Consider the following 20,734-nt stretch of genomic DNA (forward strand, 5'->3'; position numbering starts at 1 on the left):
GGACTTACTTGCCTCACTGGGGTGTTATCTGAAATCTGGTAGGTAGCCTAGCACAAATGACCGGAATTGGAGAGGCTAATCAAACTGCCGCTTCATAAAGGTGACAGAGGTTTGACTCTTGCTATACCTGAAGATGCAGCTTCCTCATCACTTTTTCTCTTGACAGAGTCTTTTCATTGGGTCTTACAGCCATTCTCTGAGCACAGGCTTAGTAAAGACAAGAGTAGTCCCCTTTTTTCTTTTTTTTACCCCCTTAAATCCCCCCACAAAAACCAAAAAAACCCTCAAACCAAAACAAAAAAAATCCTCTCTCTTGCTTAAAGCTGGAGGCTATGGCAATCTGTTTCTCCACTGATTTCAATCACAGCAAAATCAGCTGTATTGTGAAATGACACTGAGCAAGCCACATACTAATTATTTCGATGATAATAGACTCAAGGTCATAAGATCTCTGACAATAGCAGATGTTACTCCGTAGTAGTGGGATCCTGCTTTGCCCCCCTCAAAAGAAGGCATTTGAAAAGAGTTCTACTAAAAAATGAGTTAAGTAATTAGCATAGCACTAACCATAGCGAGGATGAGAAATTCATAAGTGCAGAATTGTATGCTCCATTCCCCAGCCTCATCATTTCTGTTCATGTGTTGAATATGAATTGTTCACTTAGGGTCCAATTCAAGTGAGGAATTAAAGAGAGATTTAAAAAAAAAAAAAGAGCAACCCATAGTTTCTGACCAAGGTAATGTGTGTGACAGTGTAAGCAGCACTTTATTATTATTTATCTGAATTGTAAAGAAGCCAAGGGGCTAATTTAAGATTCAAGACATGGTTCCTGCAAAGGTGAATATGGAGCATAATCACCTACAAACTTCAGTGTTTACAAATACAAAGGTAATGCATAGTGGATGGGATAAGTCACTTGGTTTTTAAATCATTTTAACTATTGAGTTGAAACAGCTTCAGCACGTCATGGTCAACAGCCCAGAAACTTTGTTTGAGAACAGCACAGCAAACATTGAGGCGAATACAGAAAGGGATGAGAAATAATGCTGGGAGTATTATAGACTGCATACTTCACTAAGCTACGGTTCCCCCTCCCCACCCCACCTGAAAAACCAGAAACAGATGTCCTGGGATACAACAGGTAACAACCCTGGTTGGAGGCCTGGACAGACTTCCCTGTGAAGACACTAATCATAAGAGAATGCTGCCAAAAAATAGGAAATTTGGTGAACAAGAAAAATCGATGAATCTATGAAATTTGGTTTACAATCGCCGTACATTTTACACATATGCCTGAAGTCCTTACAGCCCAGAAAGCTGACGTTTTACTTTCACGTGTGTTCCTGGTTCAAAGGTTATTTCCTCTTTGCAGTTCCAGCTGCTTCTCCTTATTGCAGTCGCTATTTGCAATTTACTCGTGCTCTGCCTAACTGGCGGCACCAAAAGGCAGATTTATTCCTTCTCGGGATTCTTAGGGAGGAAGCATTGCATTTCCAGGATACTATTGATAGATGACACACTAAAATGAATCCATTTCTATCAAATCAAATTATTGCTGAGCACGTTTGACAGCTAACTGAATCAGCTAACTGAATTAGTGTTCGAGATACTGAAGACATTATGGTCCAGGAAATATGTGAGAAGAAAGGATTTTTTGGGGGGGTGGGGCAGAGGGAAGATGAAAGGATATCTAAGATCTCTCCCAACTATGCAATTGGTCCAGTAAAAGCTATCACCCCTGCAAATCCTTACCTAATTGAATTATGTACTGAAGTAAAAGGAACATTAAGGACCTGTCGCATGAGAATCAGGCCCTAATATCACACCATTCACTGTATTCTCTAGTTATTCTTTTTACTAAGTAGGCAATCAGATGCATGCGATAGTGCAGATTCTGTGACAGACTGTCTAATAGCAATGACATAACTGAAACATTATGGCTGACTGGTACCTGACAGCTCAGAGGCCACACAGCTAAATTCTCAGGATGAGTGACATCCCTTATGTGCCGCTCTGTTGGCATAAAATAGGCCATCATCCAGCCACAAACCACAAGCAAAGATAGATTTCATAGCCACGAGGGCTGGAAGGGACCCCGGAGGATCAGAGTCCAGCCCCCTGCCCCAGGGGCAGGAAGTCAGCAGGGACGCCTGTAGGTGGAGGTGAACTCTCTGATATGTCCGTGCCCATGTGTGCCACAAACCCACTCTCCAGGCAGAGTTGGGCAACTGGAAAATATGTGGCAGTGTTCTGCTAAGCTATTAGGGACCTTGCTATGCTATTTTAAAGCTGTTAAAAGCAGCAATAAAGTGATATGTGGGGTAGAGGAGAACCTGCCTATTGGTGAAGGAGACGCAAAGGCATGGATAATCACTAAAAACTCATCATTTGGATTAATGCAAGGCATTGCTCCCTGTTTCAAATAGATGCACTCTGGGCAAATGCTGCATTAAGACAATTATTAGGTTTCTTGGAGATTTTCAGCTGTCAGATCAGTAGCAAATGGCATCTCTAATGTTTGGACCAGGAGTTCTTTTGGGAAAGGGCTATCTCTGACTTTGTGCTTGCTGCTGCTGCAGAAACAGAACAGAGCTCCTGATCGGACGGGGACTTCTGCGTATTGCAGGAATGCACATCATTGATAACAGGCTGCCCTTTGTATGTACTGTTTCAATTTTCCTTAGACAAGGCATCCTGCCACATCTCTTCAATTGGCCCATTGTTGAAAAAATCCACCCAAACCCAAAAGTGAGTTGCTGGAATTAATGCATGAAGGAGGCATAGCAGATTCTGTCCTTTCACAGATGTGTTGATCCCCGTCATGGACGCACCATCTAGTTAATTCTTTTCTGGAAAGAGAGAAGTTTGTGTTTTGTTTTGCTTTTTCCTAGACGGATGTTTAATGTTTTAATTTAAATATTGGATGCTCTACTCAAATCCCACCATATGCTCATGCAGTATACAATCCGGCTGCATAGATCAAACGTCTTTCTTCTGAAGCAGCCAGTCCCAAGTAGAAATTTGTATGCAAAAAACTGTTTAATTCCTGTAAGCAACCCATGCTATGAATAAAGCCCTAGGACAGAGCCCAATTCTCCATGAAAAGCCTACGTGCAAGACTCCTAAACTGAAAAGAAATCTCAGTCAGGTGGAAGTGCTGTTCTGGGACCTTTCATGTGGTTTCTGTTGCCAGGGAAACCACTTCCTTTGTGCCTGTTCAAAGCAACTGGTTCATTTGGAGCCCAACTCCCAGGTATTCCTGAATATGCCCTGGCATGAGAGAACAGGGGAAATAGCCAGAAATGCCTTGGTAAAGACGGCCGAAATGAGGACTGGATCACGAAACTGGTCTGCGTTACAAGAAGAGGGGATTGAGGGATTATTTTTGTGATGTCTGAAGACCTAGGTTGTGAGCTTTAGATTGGAAAGGAGTCTGTTTTTACTCCCCAAAGACTAATGCAATGGGTTAGGGAGACATGCCTTTGTGCCCATTTTACTCTACTACTTAAGATCAGTGTGTGATAAGGTGCAAACAATGATGAGGATATTATCCATATGAAATCGTACTGCAGTTTTTATCCATTACTGCTGCAAGTAGGAACTAACTATAGCTAGAAGACAATAGACAAAATGAAGCAAACCATATTGTTGGCTTTTCTCTTCCAAATGTAGTAGTTTGTTGTATATGGTTAATTAGGCCTGCTTTTGCAGAGTTCAGCATAGGCACACGGGTCTTAAAGGGAGCTGATTGTGAGGTATCATTAGTCTCTGGTGTTGCTTTTACAAAGCAGTCCGGTGTGTGTGCAAGTACATTTTGGTAGGAACAGGGAGGTGGAAGAAAGTTAATTTTTTTTAAGAATAGGAAAATATGCCTGTAAAGTTGGAAGCACAGGGGAATTTCAGGAACAGAAAAACTATTTATTGTTTTAAAACTATGATTTACTTAAACTATCACTTTGAAACTATGAGCTTATTTAAAACTATGCTAGACTATTTATTGAATTCCTGTTTAAATAGACCAAATTTCAAGTAGATGGTGACCTTAAAATATTATTGAACACATTTCATCTCAAGGATTATTTTCTCCTACATGCCTGCAGTGAACATACTGGTAATTTTTTATTAATAATGTTTTATGTCAAAGCAATATTTTGTGAATTGTGACTATGTTACAGGGCAATGATGTCCTGGTTATTATACTTTTGTCAATTCTACCAGCAAGAAAAATACAGAAAGAGGGAGAGAGATACCTGAACAGACTTTCTGAGTTGTTAAATAAAACAAATTCCCCATGCTAATATAAGAAACTGAGTTAAAAAAACTACAAGTTTTTCAATTTCCATGAGCTAGTCCTCCCAGTTCAGTGTAAGCCAACTCTGGTCACTATATATAGAGAGAGAGCAGAAAGAGGAGGTATATAGGTACATAGAAGGAACAGAGGTATGGAAAAATCTTCAGTTATGAGTAAGACTGAATAGATAGAGATTTGTCTTTGAACATTATGAAGAGAAAGAGACAGGAATCAGAATTACATCATGTGCTCCTATGCTTCCTCATTCATTATGAAGAACAAGAAGGCATTTGATCAAACTGAAGTACACGAAGCTGAAAACGGATACAGAAAATATCTTTTGGACAGCTCAGAATTAACTGGTAGGACTCGTTATGACAAGTGTCACAGGAGACGAGAGAAAGGAAGATGGTTTCATCATGGAAAAGAAGCTTTAGCAAAACAAACCCCCCAAAAATCGAGAGCAGAGTAATTATTACAGAATTGCACCAGTTCTACGGGCAGGAACCAGTAACAGATAGGAATGGTGTCTTGTCTCAGCTGAAGGGCAAGATGCTATACCATTATTGCAATCATTTCATAATATTTGAGAAAATTGAAGTGATTATTTGTAACTCAGGGCAATAGGTCAGCCAGGCAAAACTAAATGAGTAACAAGAAGTCCAAAATGGTTGTCACAAAAGGCTATTCAACCCAAGTTGATTCACCATCAGAGAAATCCCAGAAAGGAAAAGGAGGAGGGAGTTCAGCTCATATCCTCTCAGCAATGGTAGACACCAGACAGGCAAGTGTGCTAGGTTAAGTAAAAATAAAGATGAAGAGCGTGTTCTCCCAGATTTTTACCTTCTACTCTGAAAAAACCACCCGCTAAGAACACCCACTGCCTTCTCCCCCAGAACACCTGCTGGCCAGCTGCTAACTGAAGATAATTAACCTTCAGGTCTCCGCAGTTGTATTTTCACCTGTTTCCCTTGAAATTCTCTGAACTTCCCAGTCATCCAAATGGCTTTTTATTTTTCCATCCCTCACCAGAAGGGCGTGGGGAGAACAGCCCTTGCTCTGAAGGTGTAACTCTGTCCCGATCCCCTCCTATTTCAGCCTGTGGGAGAGTCTTTTTGAAAGAAACACATTTCTGCAGTAAAGTGAAATCCCTGCACTCCTAATGCCAAAGCACGGATGTGTTTTTACAAGCATGATTCACACTGAGTGATGAAATGAAAGTCATTTACTGTATCGGAAAAGAAATTCTCGCCCACAACGTCCAGTTACAATCGTTGGCCAATCACAGTTAAGACCTTCTGAGCGCATCTACACGACATAATGGCTGTGCATTGGCCTAATAACACTGTGCAGTAGTGTGTCATGGCAAAACCCATGCTAATAGCCTACTGTGCAGTGTTATTAGGCTAATGGGCAGTAAACGTCACTAAATAACCAGGTGCTGGCGGCACTGTGCAGTAAATTTAGGTACTGCGCATTTAGTGCTTTATTAAGGAAGTAGCAAACTAAATCTGCAGTATCTAAGGTGCATTAACGAATATGTAGACGTGCCCTCCGTAGCAAAACTATAGCTGGTCTCCTTGAGAGGACTGGAAAAATTATATTTAATCAATGAAGCCAAGTTTGAGGGTGTCTTTAAGCCAATGACAAACCTATGCAACAGAAGTATACCAGATCTGTCCTTTGAATTAGGAGTCTTTTTCATATTTGATTTGATTTCATCATTGACAAACAAGGACTGACAACACGAGGATAAACATCTCTTATAAGTAGTATTTGTCCCGTTTAAAAGACCAACGTGTTTGGTCAACCTCTTGCCCTCTGTGCCTTTATTTTGCTCAAATTCCCAAAATAGCAAGCGGAGAGTATATAATTGGCCTGCTCTTGATGTGAGGATGTCCATCATTTTATCCCTTGACAGCACTTTCCATATTGTAATTCTCTGTCACCCACACAATGACTTGTTAATATTAATTTCCTATGTTTTGTTGGCAAGTTGGGTTGCACCCAGTTTTTTCTAGGGAGAAAGCTAGGCAATGGTAACATAATGCATAGCTTTGCACAATGTAGAATAACTTTTCATACAGGAAGATGGGGAATTTGAGACCATTGCATTGTCACAATCAAATCCAGTCCCTCATTTATGAAACTACACCCTTGTCAAAGAGGAGTCATCCATATAATAGATGGCTCTATTCTTTCTTCCTAGAGGAATCAGTGAAAAGCTTTCATTATAAATAGAGGATAAGAGGTAAGTAAGATAAGAGCAAAATCAATGGCTTTAACCTTATTTTACTGTTTATTAATGCTTGGGGTGCTGGAGCTTTCTGAATGAAAAGGATTTATTTGGTTTTGATGTAACCCTAAGAGTATTCAATAACAATTATGAAGGAATTACTGAGGGAATGGGCAGGATATGAGTTTCAAAAGTGTTTGGATCACCCTGCAATTACTGCATCTGCCTACTGTTTCTACAATAGTGCCGTAGAAACGCCACAGAAATTCAGGATTAGTCAAGTTGGTTCTTTATGCTGAGAACTGGTACAGAGTTATACAAGCTACTCATCCGTGGTCTTATAGTAGCAGGAACTGAGAGTAACTCCAAAGAGTCTTACCACTTAAAACCAGTGTATGACACTGATCCTGCACATGTGTATATATCTGAGAACAGTCCCATTGGTGGAATTATTTATATTCACAAATTTAACCAAGTTTCTAAGCATTTGCAAGGAGAGGAGAAACAGACTCAAGGCTCAGTCCTGTGGCATAGTAGAGCTTGCCTTGGGAAAGGATGTAAGGAGGACTACATTGGATTTATGCCACCATTTTGCCTCTCTGTCCCTAATCCTTCTTTTGGAATTGGCTGGTGTGTGGTTTGCCCTTAGGACAACTTAACAAAGTCTCGTGAGTGCTTATGTTCAACTGTTTGGGGATCACCTGCAGCACTCCAGTACTTTTAACCCCTTCTACACTGGAAGCTACAAGGGGAAGTGGCAACAAAATGTTAGTGATAATACTCAAGTGAGGGTTTCCTCTGCATAAGGAGAATGCTTACCTGGCTACTCAGTACAGTTTTAAATCTGAAATATTCCCTTGTACCAAAATGTCTGCAGGCCCCTTCACCCACCATTTCCTTCATTTATCGTATGAAAACTATAGTTGGATGGGTAGATGTTAAGACCTACTACTTTCCTAAAATGTTGACTATGCCACAATGTAGCAGAAAATATGAACTGAGTTCAGAAGCTCATAGCTCTGGATTTAAGCATCTAACCATTCAAACTATTCAGCTGCAAATCAAGCTCTGAAATGATAATACCCCTGGCATGTCTTGTTAACCACAGAAGCAAAAGTCCTTGACAGGCAGCTGTTTTGACATTGTGATATGGAAAACCAATGCATGCACTCCAGCCTGGTGTACATGCTACTTCCCTGGCACATGCATACTCAAATCCATCTGCTGCACTTGGCATGTTGCCTATTCACACTGCAGAGTGCATGTTTCAACTAGGTGCAGGCTCCAAACACAGAGTTAGAAACATAAACTGAGGAATAAGGTACCCCAAAGTACAAAAGAGCTCTCTAGAAGGGGTTCCTGAAGTACAGAATTAAAACGCTGATCAATAATTCGTCAGCATGCATTTTTGGACCTAAAAATGGCAAGAAAGCAAAGATGTATACATACTATATTGGCCAGGCATAAATACAATCCTTCCAGGTTGGGCACCCTTGTGAATATTGACAGCAAAGTTAATGACTGATAGGTTTTTTGGCATGCATTTTAAAATTGATACGTAGATACACTTTGAGAAACACAGTTTAGATAATAAAAGAACAAGTAACCTTTTCAAAATGTCTAATTGACTTAGGAGCTTAAAACATAGGGAGCAGACAGCTGTTTACTTCTCCTGGTGTACTCTGCATCTGGTTTGTGTTCCAGTATAAATTACACTGGGATCAATAAGAGACACATGTGCAGTTCTTCCAGGGTAGCACTCCTGTTACAATTCCTCACTGTGAGTTTGCAGACTAATCCTACCCTGGAGTGGATGTAGGCAGATGAAACCTAAACCAGTGTAGCTTATACACCAGTAGAGTTTTATCTTCGATTATTTCAAAAGTGAATCTCCACTGGGCTGTTCACAGTTACCCCAGTCTAGGGGTTTGTGTTGTCTATCTGCTCCTTTTATACACTGATATCATTTTATTACCATTGTAACTACATTTTTGCTGTCAATACTCTTTGGCCACTTGAAATTTTACTCACGTTCTATAAAGGGACTGTTTACTAGAGCAGTTTTCACACAGAGGCAGCAGGACTTTGAGTGAGCAATTGTAAATTAGCAATTAATTTTGCTACAACTCTGCACTCTGAGAACGACAGGTGAAGATGCCGAAGATCAATATAGCTAGTGGATCTCTCTCCCAGTTATATTGCTATCATTTAGCTGAAGCAGATAAATATCACAACTAAATAGTGTCAATGGGAGCTTCTGGAAGGACAAGAGAGGAATACCAAGACTTATTGCAAATTAAAAAGTGAGAGGGGATGGTTAAAGATATGTTTAGACACGTACCTGGAAGCTGCCAATATCAGGTGCAAATGAGTAGCTGGCAGGAGTCACCAACTGTCACATGTTTAAACAGACTACGGACTTAACTATCATGTATCATGTTAACAGTGTGGCAGGGGTGGAATACCTGCAGAACTGTATTATGGTCCATCTTCTTTCTGCTGCTTCTTTTTCTTTTTTTCTAGACATTTTGAAGGCTACATTGAACCCGGCATTCTTTAGCTTGCATCATTTAGCTGTTGCTAAAGAATTATAACATTAAAAGAATAATGCTAGCAAGCTCTCTCTGAGAAACTCCATGTGTAGTCAACCACAGAGCAGCACTAGGCAGCAACTGAGATTTACTATTTTGATTTCTGCCCCCAAATTTTAACTGCAAATAATTTTTGCTTGGGTCTGGAGGACTACAGAGTTTGACAGGAGATATAAGTGGCAGAAATCAAGCATCTGTACGTAGTAGTGCTAGACAACAAGCAGAGGCCTCAGTTAATCATGTCACTGTGCCACAAAAACAATGGAAAGCAGGAAAAATATCTAAAGCAAAACAGTAGGGTTTTAAAGGAATCAGAGTTCTTTGCTTGCTTGTATGTGTCGTGCTCCAATATCTTTACTTGGGTTAATGCTTATTAACCCCAGTGGGAGCTTGCCTGATTGAAAATCTAAAGATTTAAGCCAAAGGAATGTATGCCCTTGTTTTAATGAACAAGAGGATAGATTTAGGGACACCAGTTTTATTTTTAAAGATATAAGCTTGGTATCTACAGTAGTATCCAACCATCTGTCCATAATAAATAATAAAAAAAATCCATAATAAATAATTGGGCTGTGCAAAGCTTTGGTCTCTGATTTAATTTGGTGGAGATTCGGCCCGATTCAGTGGCTGAATCTTTGAAACCGAATCGAACAGAGGACCCTTTAATCTCTCCGAATTGATTAGGAGACATTCAGAAAGATTCAGCGATTTGGACATAGACACAACTTTAAATGGTTTTTCTACATACCTCTAGGTAGCAGGCGGATCGTGAATGCTGCGATGGTGGGGCAGATGGAGCGTCCCATAGGAGCATGGGGGGCTCCCCAGTGCGCCTGGCAGTAGACCCGGAACTGGACCAGAAGCACTTCCTGGTCTGCTGGAGAGTGCACTGTCTCCCCTCCACCCCGCCCCCCCATGTCCGTTCCTGGCTCGGCAACTGGTGCCTCCTGGGTCTGGGGGGGGGCACCCAGGGCTCCTCCGCTGGCAATCGCCAAGCTGGGAGGGTGCAGGTGCCTTGCGGTGGACTTGGAAGTGGACCATGCTCCTGTGGGATGCTCCATCTGCCCCAGCATTTCAGCGTTCATGAGCCATGCTGGCACCTCGAGGTAAATAATATGTCTGTGTCTATGTCTTCAGCTTAAGCACCAAATCATTCTGTCCACTATAGCTCTCCTCCTCATGTCATGCCATTTAAATAGTCTCTGTAGTTATCCAAATGTTTTAGTCTTAACAAATCAGCTTGGTAAGTGATTCCATGCTGTTAGGAAAGAAGTTACCCAATATTTGACCTGTGAACAAGGTATGTATTTCTGGGCTGGTATGGTTTTTAGTAGTGGCAGGCATCCCCGAGATGCTAGTGACAAGGAAATGATGGGAAAGCTTCATAGCAGCTGCTGTGTTCTCTGGCCAGTAGTGAAAATTAGCATTTAAAACATGTTTTGATTTAATTGAATGGATGACCCTCCAGCAATATATCTCCTTCAGAAAAGAGCCCAGCAAAAATTAAAACTGATGGTAACTATTAAAACATAGTACCCACATTATATAGTTAGAATTCCAATAAATAGGGACTTTTCATGTATGTTTTTGGTGGAGCCAGTTGCCAGTCTGAGCAAGGAAAGGAAAAAATATTTTTAGCCTGACAAAAGGGACTGTGGTTTTCAAGGAGTCATAGATTGTAAGGGGCCAGAAGGGACCTTGAAAGATCATCGGGCCCAGTCCCCTGCACCAAGTAGGAAAGATAACTGGGGGTGAGGTGACCCCAGCAAGGTGACCGTCCAGTCTCCTCTTGAAGATTTCCAGAGTAGGTGATTGCATCACCTCTGGAGGGAGCTTATTCCACGGTCTGGACACCTTGACTGTGAACAAGTTTTTCCTAATGTTGAGCCTGAATTGATCTTCCAGGAGTTTGTGGCCATTACTCCTAGTTTTCCCCTCAGGTGCTCTGGTGAACAGTTGTTCACCGAGTCCTTGATGTACTCCCTTAGTGTAGCTGTAAGCTGCTACCAGGTTCCCTCTTGGCCTTCTTTTCCTCAGGCTGAAGAGTCCCAGATCCCTCAGCCTTTCCTTGTATGGCTTGCCTTTTAAGACTCTGATCATACGGGTGGCTCTTCTTTGGACTCTCTCAAGCTTGTCCACGTCCTTGTTAAAGTGCAGTGCCCAGAACTGGATACAGTCCTCCAGCTGTGGTCTCACCAGTGCTGAGTAGAGCAGGAGAATCACCTCTTTGGTTTTGCTGGAGATGCATCAATTGATGCATGCCTATTTGCCCTGCTGCCTAAGCATTGCACTGCCCCCTCATATTCATACTGTGGTCTATTATTATCCCCAGGTCCCTTTCAGTTGTGGTGGTAGACAGTTTGGTGTCACCAAGCCTGTAGGTGTGTTGGAGGTTGCTCGTCTTGAGGTGGAGCACTTTACATTTTTCAACGTTGAATTTCATCAGGTTCTGGTCCGCTCAACTTGCCAGCCTGTCTAGGTCCACCTGTAACTGTAGCCCATCTTCAAGTGTGACCGTGCTTCCCCGTAACTTGGTGTCGTCTGCAAACTTGGGCAGTGAGCTCTTCACCCCCACATCTAAATTGTTAATAAAGATGTTGAAAAGTACCGGACCAAGCACTGCCCACTTCTTGCCAAGATGACACAGATCCATTCACTACGACTCTCTGGGTCCTATCCTGCAGCCAGTTTCTCATGCACTTGACTGTCTTGGAGTTGAGCCCACCATCCTCCAATTTTCTTGTGAGGACGTTGTGGGATACGAGATCAAAGGCCTTTTGAAAGTCATGGTATACAATGTCAACCTGCTCTCTAACGTATAGGTGGTGAGTTACCAAGTTATGAATCATAAGGGTGTTAAATGTACCACATCAGGATGCCCTCAAAACCTTTAGAAAATATCATCCTCAAACTCTGTGCCTCCCTATGAAATTAAGAGAGATCAACAGCCATACTGGGAAGCTAAAACCCACTTCATTTACCACTGTATTGCAGTACATGCAAGACAAAGACATAGCCCAAAACACTGCTAGGCCATTTGCAAGACCAGCAAGTGACAACAAGGAGAGTAGTAGTGCCTGGGACATTTTGTAGTAGGGCAGTTCTCATGTAACATGGAGAAAATCTTACATGGTGACAATCACTGTACTTGGTGGAAGCCAGCAATAGCTTTTGGAAGTCCACACTTGCTGTGTGATTTGGCATGCCATATCACTACAATAAGACTTAGACAAAATATTCCAATTTTCCCTCTAACTCTAATGAAGCCCTATATATAATGGGGAAACAAAAATTTGAATTTCACCCAGTCTCATTTTCACAGCCTTTTTCTTTGTATTCAGGCTAACTAGACTAAAGGGTAAGACTTTCTGAACTTTTCAAACAACAGATCTGAACCTTGTTCTTATGAAAAGGCGGATATATTCTGAATTGCCATAAGTCTCCATGATGAGATTCATATTACTCAGCCATTCATCTGGCACCACTCAGAGGCTCCAAAAAGGTGTGTGCAGCTTTCATTTTACAACCTCATGTACGCAATTTGTAAATGTTAGCTTAAACTTTATGTCTTATTGGTCATATCTCTTCATTCTTCCTCACTCTGGCTGAGGGAAAGAATTATTTGCTCAAGAATGGCAGGATAAATATCTCATGCTAGTTGGGGTAAGGAAGGCGCGGTCTTAGAAGGTAAATACATAGATTAAAGATCCCAAAGGATGAAGACACAGTCAAAAACCACCTGCCTCTCTACCACTCTATATATGTGGATTTTCAAATATTAGCTTCTAAAGAGCTAGGATTTTCAGAGGGGCCTAAGGGAATTTGGTGCCAGGCTTCCATAGGCTTTCAGTAGGAGATGGACATCTAAATCCCTCGTGTCTCTTTGGAAAACCCAGCCCAAAGAGATCCCATCTCGGGTACCCAAAAGCTAAGGACCAATGGTCTGATTTCAGAAGCGCTGGGGACTCAACTCTTACTGAAGTTAAGGACTCTCAAATGCTTGGTATCTCTGTAATTAAGGTTATGTAATTTTGCTTGGGTTATTTTTTTTTGTTTGTTTCTTTTAAATATTTTCACATGCTTGTATATAGGTATATATGTGAGCTCAGCTCTCATTTACAACAATGTTATAAAAGCTTAACTCCATTGCCTTTTCTGACTTGGTGTATAACTTATATTGCAATAGATAAAAGGAGAATCAGGCCCATGTTATCCGACATCATTCATGGACCAAAGAAGAGGGTACATGATTTATGCATACACCTTGAAATCAGAAAATATCACATTAACATATGCACTCTCATACCATGCATCCGTTCCTAAGTTTGTAGTGGTAACAGAAAAGGGACCTGTAGACTGGACAGAAGCAGCAGAATACAGTAGGTCTAAACGTGGTAGCATCCGTGTTGTCATATGCATCTGCAGTAGGCAAAAGAAAAGTTACCAGTGATTGCCTAAAGCTTAAAACGTGAGTGCTTCACGTAGCTAGCACACAGTCCTAAGAGCCATATGCCCAATTTCAAGCTGTGGAACAATGAAGGGAAGTGAAAAGTAGTCAAATTGTTTCACTGTAGTTCCAGAGGGACGTGTCTGAGCCTCCTGCTGAAGGCTGCTCCAGTGGACCTCACTGTAAATGGACCGGCTTGTTTGGGCTGGAAAGTTAAAGGATGCTAGTCACATCTTCCCTTGTGTATCACTGGCAACAGAAATTAAACATACCTTAAACCTTAAACATACTAGACCAATGGGCCATCTAGCCTTAGACAGTATTCAACCTTCACCTCTTGCACACCTCTTGCTCCCCTAGTAACTGCGTCCATAAGGAGTACTTCTTGAATACAGATTTCTCTTTCTGGGAAAGAGTCTCAGCTGGCGTATATGAACATAGTTGCAGTGACTCCACACCAGCTGGGAATGCAGCCCCATGTCACATTCCTTCAGTCCTTTGTGAGGGTTAATCCTTTCCCATCAATAGTATGCTTTGAAGAAAACTAGCATTGTTTTCAAGACCACCTCTCCAAGCAGCCCTAGTAGAGGTCAAGCCTAAAGTTATGGAGGAGGCAAGAAACAACATCTACCCCCTTGAAAAGCAGGTACGCATACTGGGTTAACAATATGGCTCAATTCCTTAGCTAACAAAGCATAATCCTGATCGTTCCAGCTACCGTTTCTCTTGCAAATATTAAGAGGAACAACCTTAAATTTATAGTGCAGACTTAAAAGCTGACCAGTCTGATGTCAACGAAGAATTAGAAGCACCAAGAGAGGAGACAAGAAGAGCTGTTGCATGATTCCAAACTAATTTTCATTGTAAAAATGTAAAGTCAAGTCTCAAGCGTCTTGTTAAGCAGGTTGAGCAAATGGGAAGCTTCAGTAAATGAGTTTCACTTTTGCTAGCTGAGATAGTTCTGGCATCTGGAAATGCAGTTTGGATGCTAGGAATATGGATAGGAATGTGAACACATGCATTTTTTTTTACACTCTTGTAATAGCCTCCTTGAAAAATGCCTTCAAAACCATTGCATTTAGATTACTGGACTCAGATCATTTGCATCTAATATTCCAGGGCTGTCAACAAAAGCTGGTCTGGCATGTGCAAATATAAATAGCAATTTTTGATCTGGAATCCCAGTTTACCTTAATAACCCACTTCAAAACCTGTATACTATTAGCGCTGCCTGCCGTAGTGGTTATTAAACTACTTTCCACAAGAATTATTACTTTATTTATTTATTTATGTGGCTGTAACAAACCTTTTACCCCCTTCACTCACTGAGATAACTTTTAAAATGCGGTATTTTGAAAAGGATGAATGAAATGCAGTATGAGAGAGAGAGGAATGGATGAAGTCACTTTGAAATGCAAGTGGGGTGGATGCCCACATATTTAACCCAGATCCTATGTTATTATAAGAGGCTTAGGTTCAGGATATGCTGACCCATGACTGACAAATGAGGTGGGACCCTTCCGTTTCTTGAAAGCTGCCAAGTTGGCATCACAATATTTGTGTGCTCCACTATACAAGTACAGCTGGCACATTATTCCTCAGGAGGCATCATTCAGGCACAAGAAGTAAAGCACACACCTAGCATGGGGACTGATTAGAGAACAGCTCACCAAAGAAGATTGTATCAAACTGGATCCCAACCAGCAATCTAAATGCTAGATCCTCTGCACCGTCTTTACCCACTCACTGTTTTTCCCCAAAAAGCAATCCACCCTGGGATAATTGTCATAGAGAAATAAGAGGCAAGCAAACACAGTCTGAGCAAGAGGAAGAGAAAAAAAAAGGAAATGGCATCAGCATTTTTAATGCCCCTTATAAAAAGAAATGTCCAAAGCACCCTGAGATCCCTTTGATATACATTAAAAATACAAACAACTTCAAAAACAAAGTATTTGCATAGAGTCTCTTCTCTTCTTTTTAGCTCAGCCTGCGGCTGCCTCTTTCACAGATCTGAGGAAGGGCACTTAATGCCTGAAAGCTTGTCCAACAGCTCTCTCAAATACAGTTGGTTCAAAAGAGATTTTAAAAAAAGCCTCGCAAAAACAAAAATACCTGCTGCTCAAAAAAGGAGTGAAAAGGGTCCTATGGCCTGCCAATGTTCCCAGCCTACAATATATTCATATCAGCTAACAACTCACTGGCCCTCCTCAGAATTCAAGGTAAAGAAATTCTTGTGCCCTGAAGATCAGCACATTGACTATTTCAGATCAAGGTAAGCGAGTGAACTCCAGGGTTTCTATCCTGTCTTGACACAGGCCTCCTACCATCCCTTTTGTCACTTCTTAGAGGACGGGGGTTCGATTCATACTTGGCTGCTTTTCAGGTCTGATGTCATGGCCAAGGACATAGAAAGGAAGAACATGGAAGTAGTACAGAGCTTTTGGATACAGTGAAAATTAGAGAACAGCTTTGACATGATTATATTCCATTGAAATATGCCACTCCATCAAAATCAGTATATTTTGAGAAACTGAGTAGAAATTTTACTGGAATTTTATTTGGGAGGAAAACCAGAGGAAACGAGTTCTACCAATGTCAAAACACGCATCAGAATGAAATGACTTTTTATTTTGACATTTAAACACTTTTGCATTAAATCATATACTCCATTAATTTTATATGAATGTATGTATTAGCTTACATTTTATATATTTGAACTGAAAAATAAAATATTTTGACAGACCTGATCTGGGGGGGAAAAAAATCCTCCCTCACTAGGAATTTTGAGGTTTCACTCTGAATAAAGCCCAATTTCAAAAGCCTTCGTAAAATGGAATTTCTGCAAGCACCTAGTAGCGAGAGAGAGACAGTGTGCAAGTGTATAAAGCCAGTTAGAAAGGCAAAGAAATAGCAGTTCTGGTGGATAGCCCCAGACACAAATGACAGATGCTTTATCTGTGTGTCTCTGTGGAAAGTTTGGCTTACATATTACAACTAGGAAGTATGTGGTAATGCAGAGGTTTCCACGGTAAACATCTCATTTTAATAGTAGCAAAGTATATAGAAAATAAATGTCACTCATAGCAACTAAAGCCAAAGCCTGTAGTGATCACCCCTGCCTTTTCCAAGTTATGTCAACATTTATATATAACAAGGGACATTTGAACTTATGTGGAATTGTCTTCCTCTTAAGTGAACGGCTCAGCTACACTTACTGATGCACCGAAGCGGAGAAATTGACTGAATTATGAAAAGACGTGCCTCTGTAAATGTACTCTGCCTTCCTCTGAATTGTGCCCTAGAATATGTATTTAATGCGGTAAATTGTGCAAACTTAGTTGTATCATTTTGCCCTAATCTTCAACTTCTCAGTTGCTGAATATACCTCGATACAATAATGTTATTAAAAGTGTAACCTAGCAACACCAGATAAATTGTTACATTTAACTAGATTGCTTAACAGGAGATGGACAACTGAGACACAGTAAGGAAATTGTCCTATTTAACACAGGTTGCTCGATTTAAGATGGACACTCAAAGATTAGAGTTACCAGATGAAAATTATATCCACTGCCTTATTTGAAATTTTATCTAGGGAGCTCCACAAGCAAGGGATGAATTATTTGTGATTAACTCCACCATGTGCAAAACTAGAGCTACAGACAAGTGTGGCGGCACTGAAATAACCTGTATCATTTAATCCTCCTTCAGGCTTCTTGTTTTGCCTATTTTTAAGCCAGAAACTTATTTTCTACTAGTGTTCTGTTACACATTAAATGAAATACTATGTAGCTATTTAAGAATAGGGACATTGAAGAAATGGAGAAACAGAAGGACTAAATGATCTGCCAAGGATCACACAGGAGATCCGTGGCAAAACCAAATTAAAACTCAGATGTCCTGACTTCCAGATCAGTGGCCTATCCATTTAATCTTGTTGCCTCTCAGTAAGCAAACAAAACTGGATTCTTCTTTGACAAACACCAGCACAAACTGAGATCGTCAGGGCTCTTGAAACATCATGTACGATCAGGGATGAAAACGACAAGAATAAGTGTTACTGTCTACTGTTAAACAGCCATATTACACTCCTCTCCATTCAGATCAGTCGCATTTCTTGAGTGAAACAAGCAGGGAGTAGTCTATTGGGATCCATGGTGTGAACAAGATTTGTAGCAGAGCCTGGAGATGAATTTTGCACTGCCTCCAGTCCAGAGGAAATTATTTCACTTGCCACAGGAAAGAATGGATGTCAATAGTCAAAAAAAGGATGAAGTAGTTATTTCTTCCAAGAATGGAGAGTGTAGAATGGAAATAGAAGAAAGTAAATTGGTGGCAAAAGGAGTGATGGACCAGCATAGCATGGGACAAGTGTCCTAACAGAAGAGCTTGTTCTTGATTTATTAGGATACTTAATTGACAAAGATAAAAGATTGAATGTATGTACTTAGGTTGGTCTCTCTGGTCGATAACATTAACGTAGATGTCAATTTATCCCTGATGGATGAATTTTTGCAGCTGCTTGCATTGTCAAGTGGTCAATGTTCCACTTCTTTTATGGGCCTGTCTGAGGGTGACACACAGTGCTGGTCAAATGCCGAAAACCGGTGTTTACAAACATTCATATGAATTCTGAACAGCTGCTTGGTTCAACCATGTTGATGCCCTTTGGTGTTCATGAATATTCAAGTGAACATGTTTTTGTTTGCACAAACGGTTGGGGGTGGCAGCTCTAGTATGAATATATTCTCATGCAAATAAGGATATTCCCATGAGAACAAGAATGTTTGCTAATTTGCTACTAAATACTTGTTATTCCTGTATTTAAAAGTCTCAGTCAATCAGTCAGGGCACAAAAACAATACCACATGACAGGATTAACCAATCATGTCCCATAACACTGAACAGCTAAATGCAGACCAGCAAAACCCCCGTTGACTAACATATCATGAACTCATTTGAAGAAATGTAATATTAGTGAAGAGGGAAAAGATTCTTGAAAAAAATCCTGAAGTCTTTGTGAACAGAAGAATGAATTAATTCACTTAACTCTTAATAACAGGTCTCAATTCTGAAGCAGAAAACTCTTATTCTTAGCTTATTCATGAAAAAGGGAGAAATGAAGGCAACTATCTCGGTATCGCTTTTAACATTATCTAAAATATGTTCATTTTGCCTTAATATATTCTTTCATATTGGTCTCATCTACAGGAAGTTGGAAAGCACAGGAGTAGCCTTTTTTTCTTTGATTACATATTTTTTTTTCCAAGAAGAAAAGCATATAGTAGATGTATGAATGGACCTTACTTAAAGTGCATCACCTGAAGACTACAGAAGGGTAGGCAACAAGGAACTGGAGTCTTGTAATCAAAGTCAGGATAGCATTTACCTTACTTGTTCTGTATTTACTGATTTAGTTACGTATGGCACTGCTGTCCCACAAGCATCCTCTGCAAGTGAAGATGCTAGAAGTTTACTCTGTTCAGGAAGGTTTCCTTCTGACCTTTATTTCTTAGGGTTTCGATAGAGAGGTTACAAAGTGGTTTGTTTTATGGGATTCTTTGTTCATTTCCAGCCATTTTTAGACAGTACGCAGGAAACAACTTCAAAAAGAGCAGAGAGACAAACAACATTTACATTCCATCTTCTGCTGCTACTTTGTAGGTGTACTTCCTCATTTGTGTAGAAAAAGTATATTTCGATAAATAAACAGGACAGTTTCACAATATTGTGATGATTTCTTAACTACTGTAAAGGTCTGGATGTATGTGTTCATCCCTTTCTGGGAGAAAAGTGTGTGGCCGCAGATGTAGGACCAACATTTTATTCTAGTTTACCTACCATATCCAAATAGTTACTCACTAATGAAGGTTTTGGATCAACGCCTTATAGAAATGAATTTGCACCAGGAAACACAGTTATGTAAAATAATTAAATGTGTTGCAACGTGGACTTGCATCTCAGATCTCATGGCTTATATACATGGCCTCTGATAATTTCTAACCACCAGAGGAGCATGGTTCTGAATATCCTAGAGTAATGCAGACAAATGTCCTCCTTCCCTCTTAAGTCCTGAAGATGAATCCTGGGTGGTCTTGCCTTTAAAGAAATACCAACCTACAATAACGTTTTGGTTATTGTCAGTTAAACCATATTGATAACAAATTAATACATTTTAAGAGACCAGGTGCCATTATCACATATGTATTTTCTATAATTAATTCAACTTTTTGGCAACTTAACAAGAACATTATGAACATTTTTGTCCTGCAGAGCCATAATTGCTTTTCTTTCTTTATGCTGACTGATGCTTCTCGCTGCAGAACAGCTTCTGCCAGCAATTTACAAAAGCCTTCAGCACCTTTGCAGAATACTCATCTTGCATGTGCTTATTTAAATCTTCATAAATCTGTCTAAAGATTATCCAAAGATACTTAATGAATACTCTGTCTCATGTAACTGAATATTGCTACTCACACCTAGGGACTACAGACTGCATACATATTGAATGGAGATTAATATTTATGGCTATACACATAATTATTCAGAAACATGAAGGAATATATGAAGATATCATCTGATTATTGACCTAACAAGGACCCAACTCCAAACTAAGTACTTTAAAAATTTGAGAGCGTGGACTTTATTTGTGAGGATTGTATATTGTGCCAGACAGTCCATCCTAAATGTTGCTCAAACCATTCCAGCATTCGAAAGCATTTCAGCCTCAAAATTCATAATTGTTTTTCCTCAGGCTAGATATTTTTATTAGTTTATTCTTTCCTGAGGTTTTCATTTGAAAGAACCTTACCCATTTACATCAGGTTCATTTTTTCTCAGTTATGTGAATAATCAGAAAATATTTTCCTACTTTATATCTAATTTCAGCTTAAAATACTCAGTGCTTTCAACTTTCAGGCACTTGGATGAGCGCTGATGTGCTCAGGCCTTTTAATAATCCTTTCACTATTGCACAGCCCAGCACAGCAACAGAAGGGAACCAACTTGTGTGCTACCTCCACACCGCCTTCCTTAACCCTGGGGCTCCTGGAAATCTTTTCTCGTCCTTCTGTTTAGGGCAGCCGGGTGGCTGTTCTAATTTGCATGTAGCCGATTAAGGACCCCATGGTTGGGCACAACCACAGGGTGCACGTCATCCCTTCTCACC

Source organism: Alligator mississippiensis, chromosome 8 (assembly GCF_030867095.1).
Source record: "Alligator mississippiensis isolate rAllMis1 chromosome 8, rAllMis1, whole genome shotgun sequence".
NCBI classification, from domain to species: domain Eukaryota; kingdom Metazoa; phylum Chordata; order Crocodylia; family Alligatoridae; genus Alligator; species Alligator mississippiensis.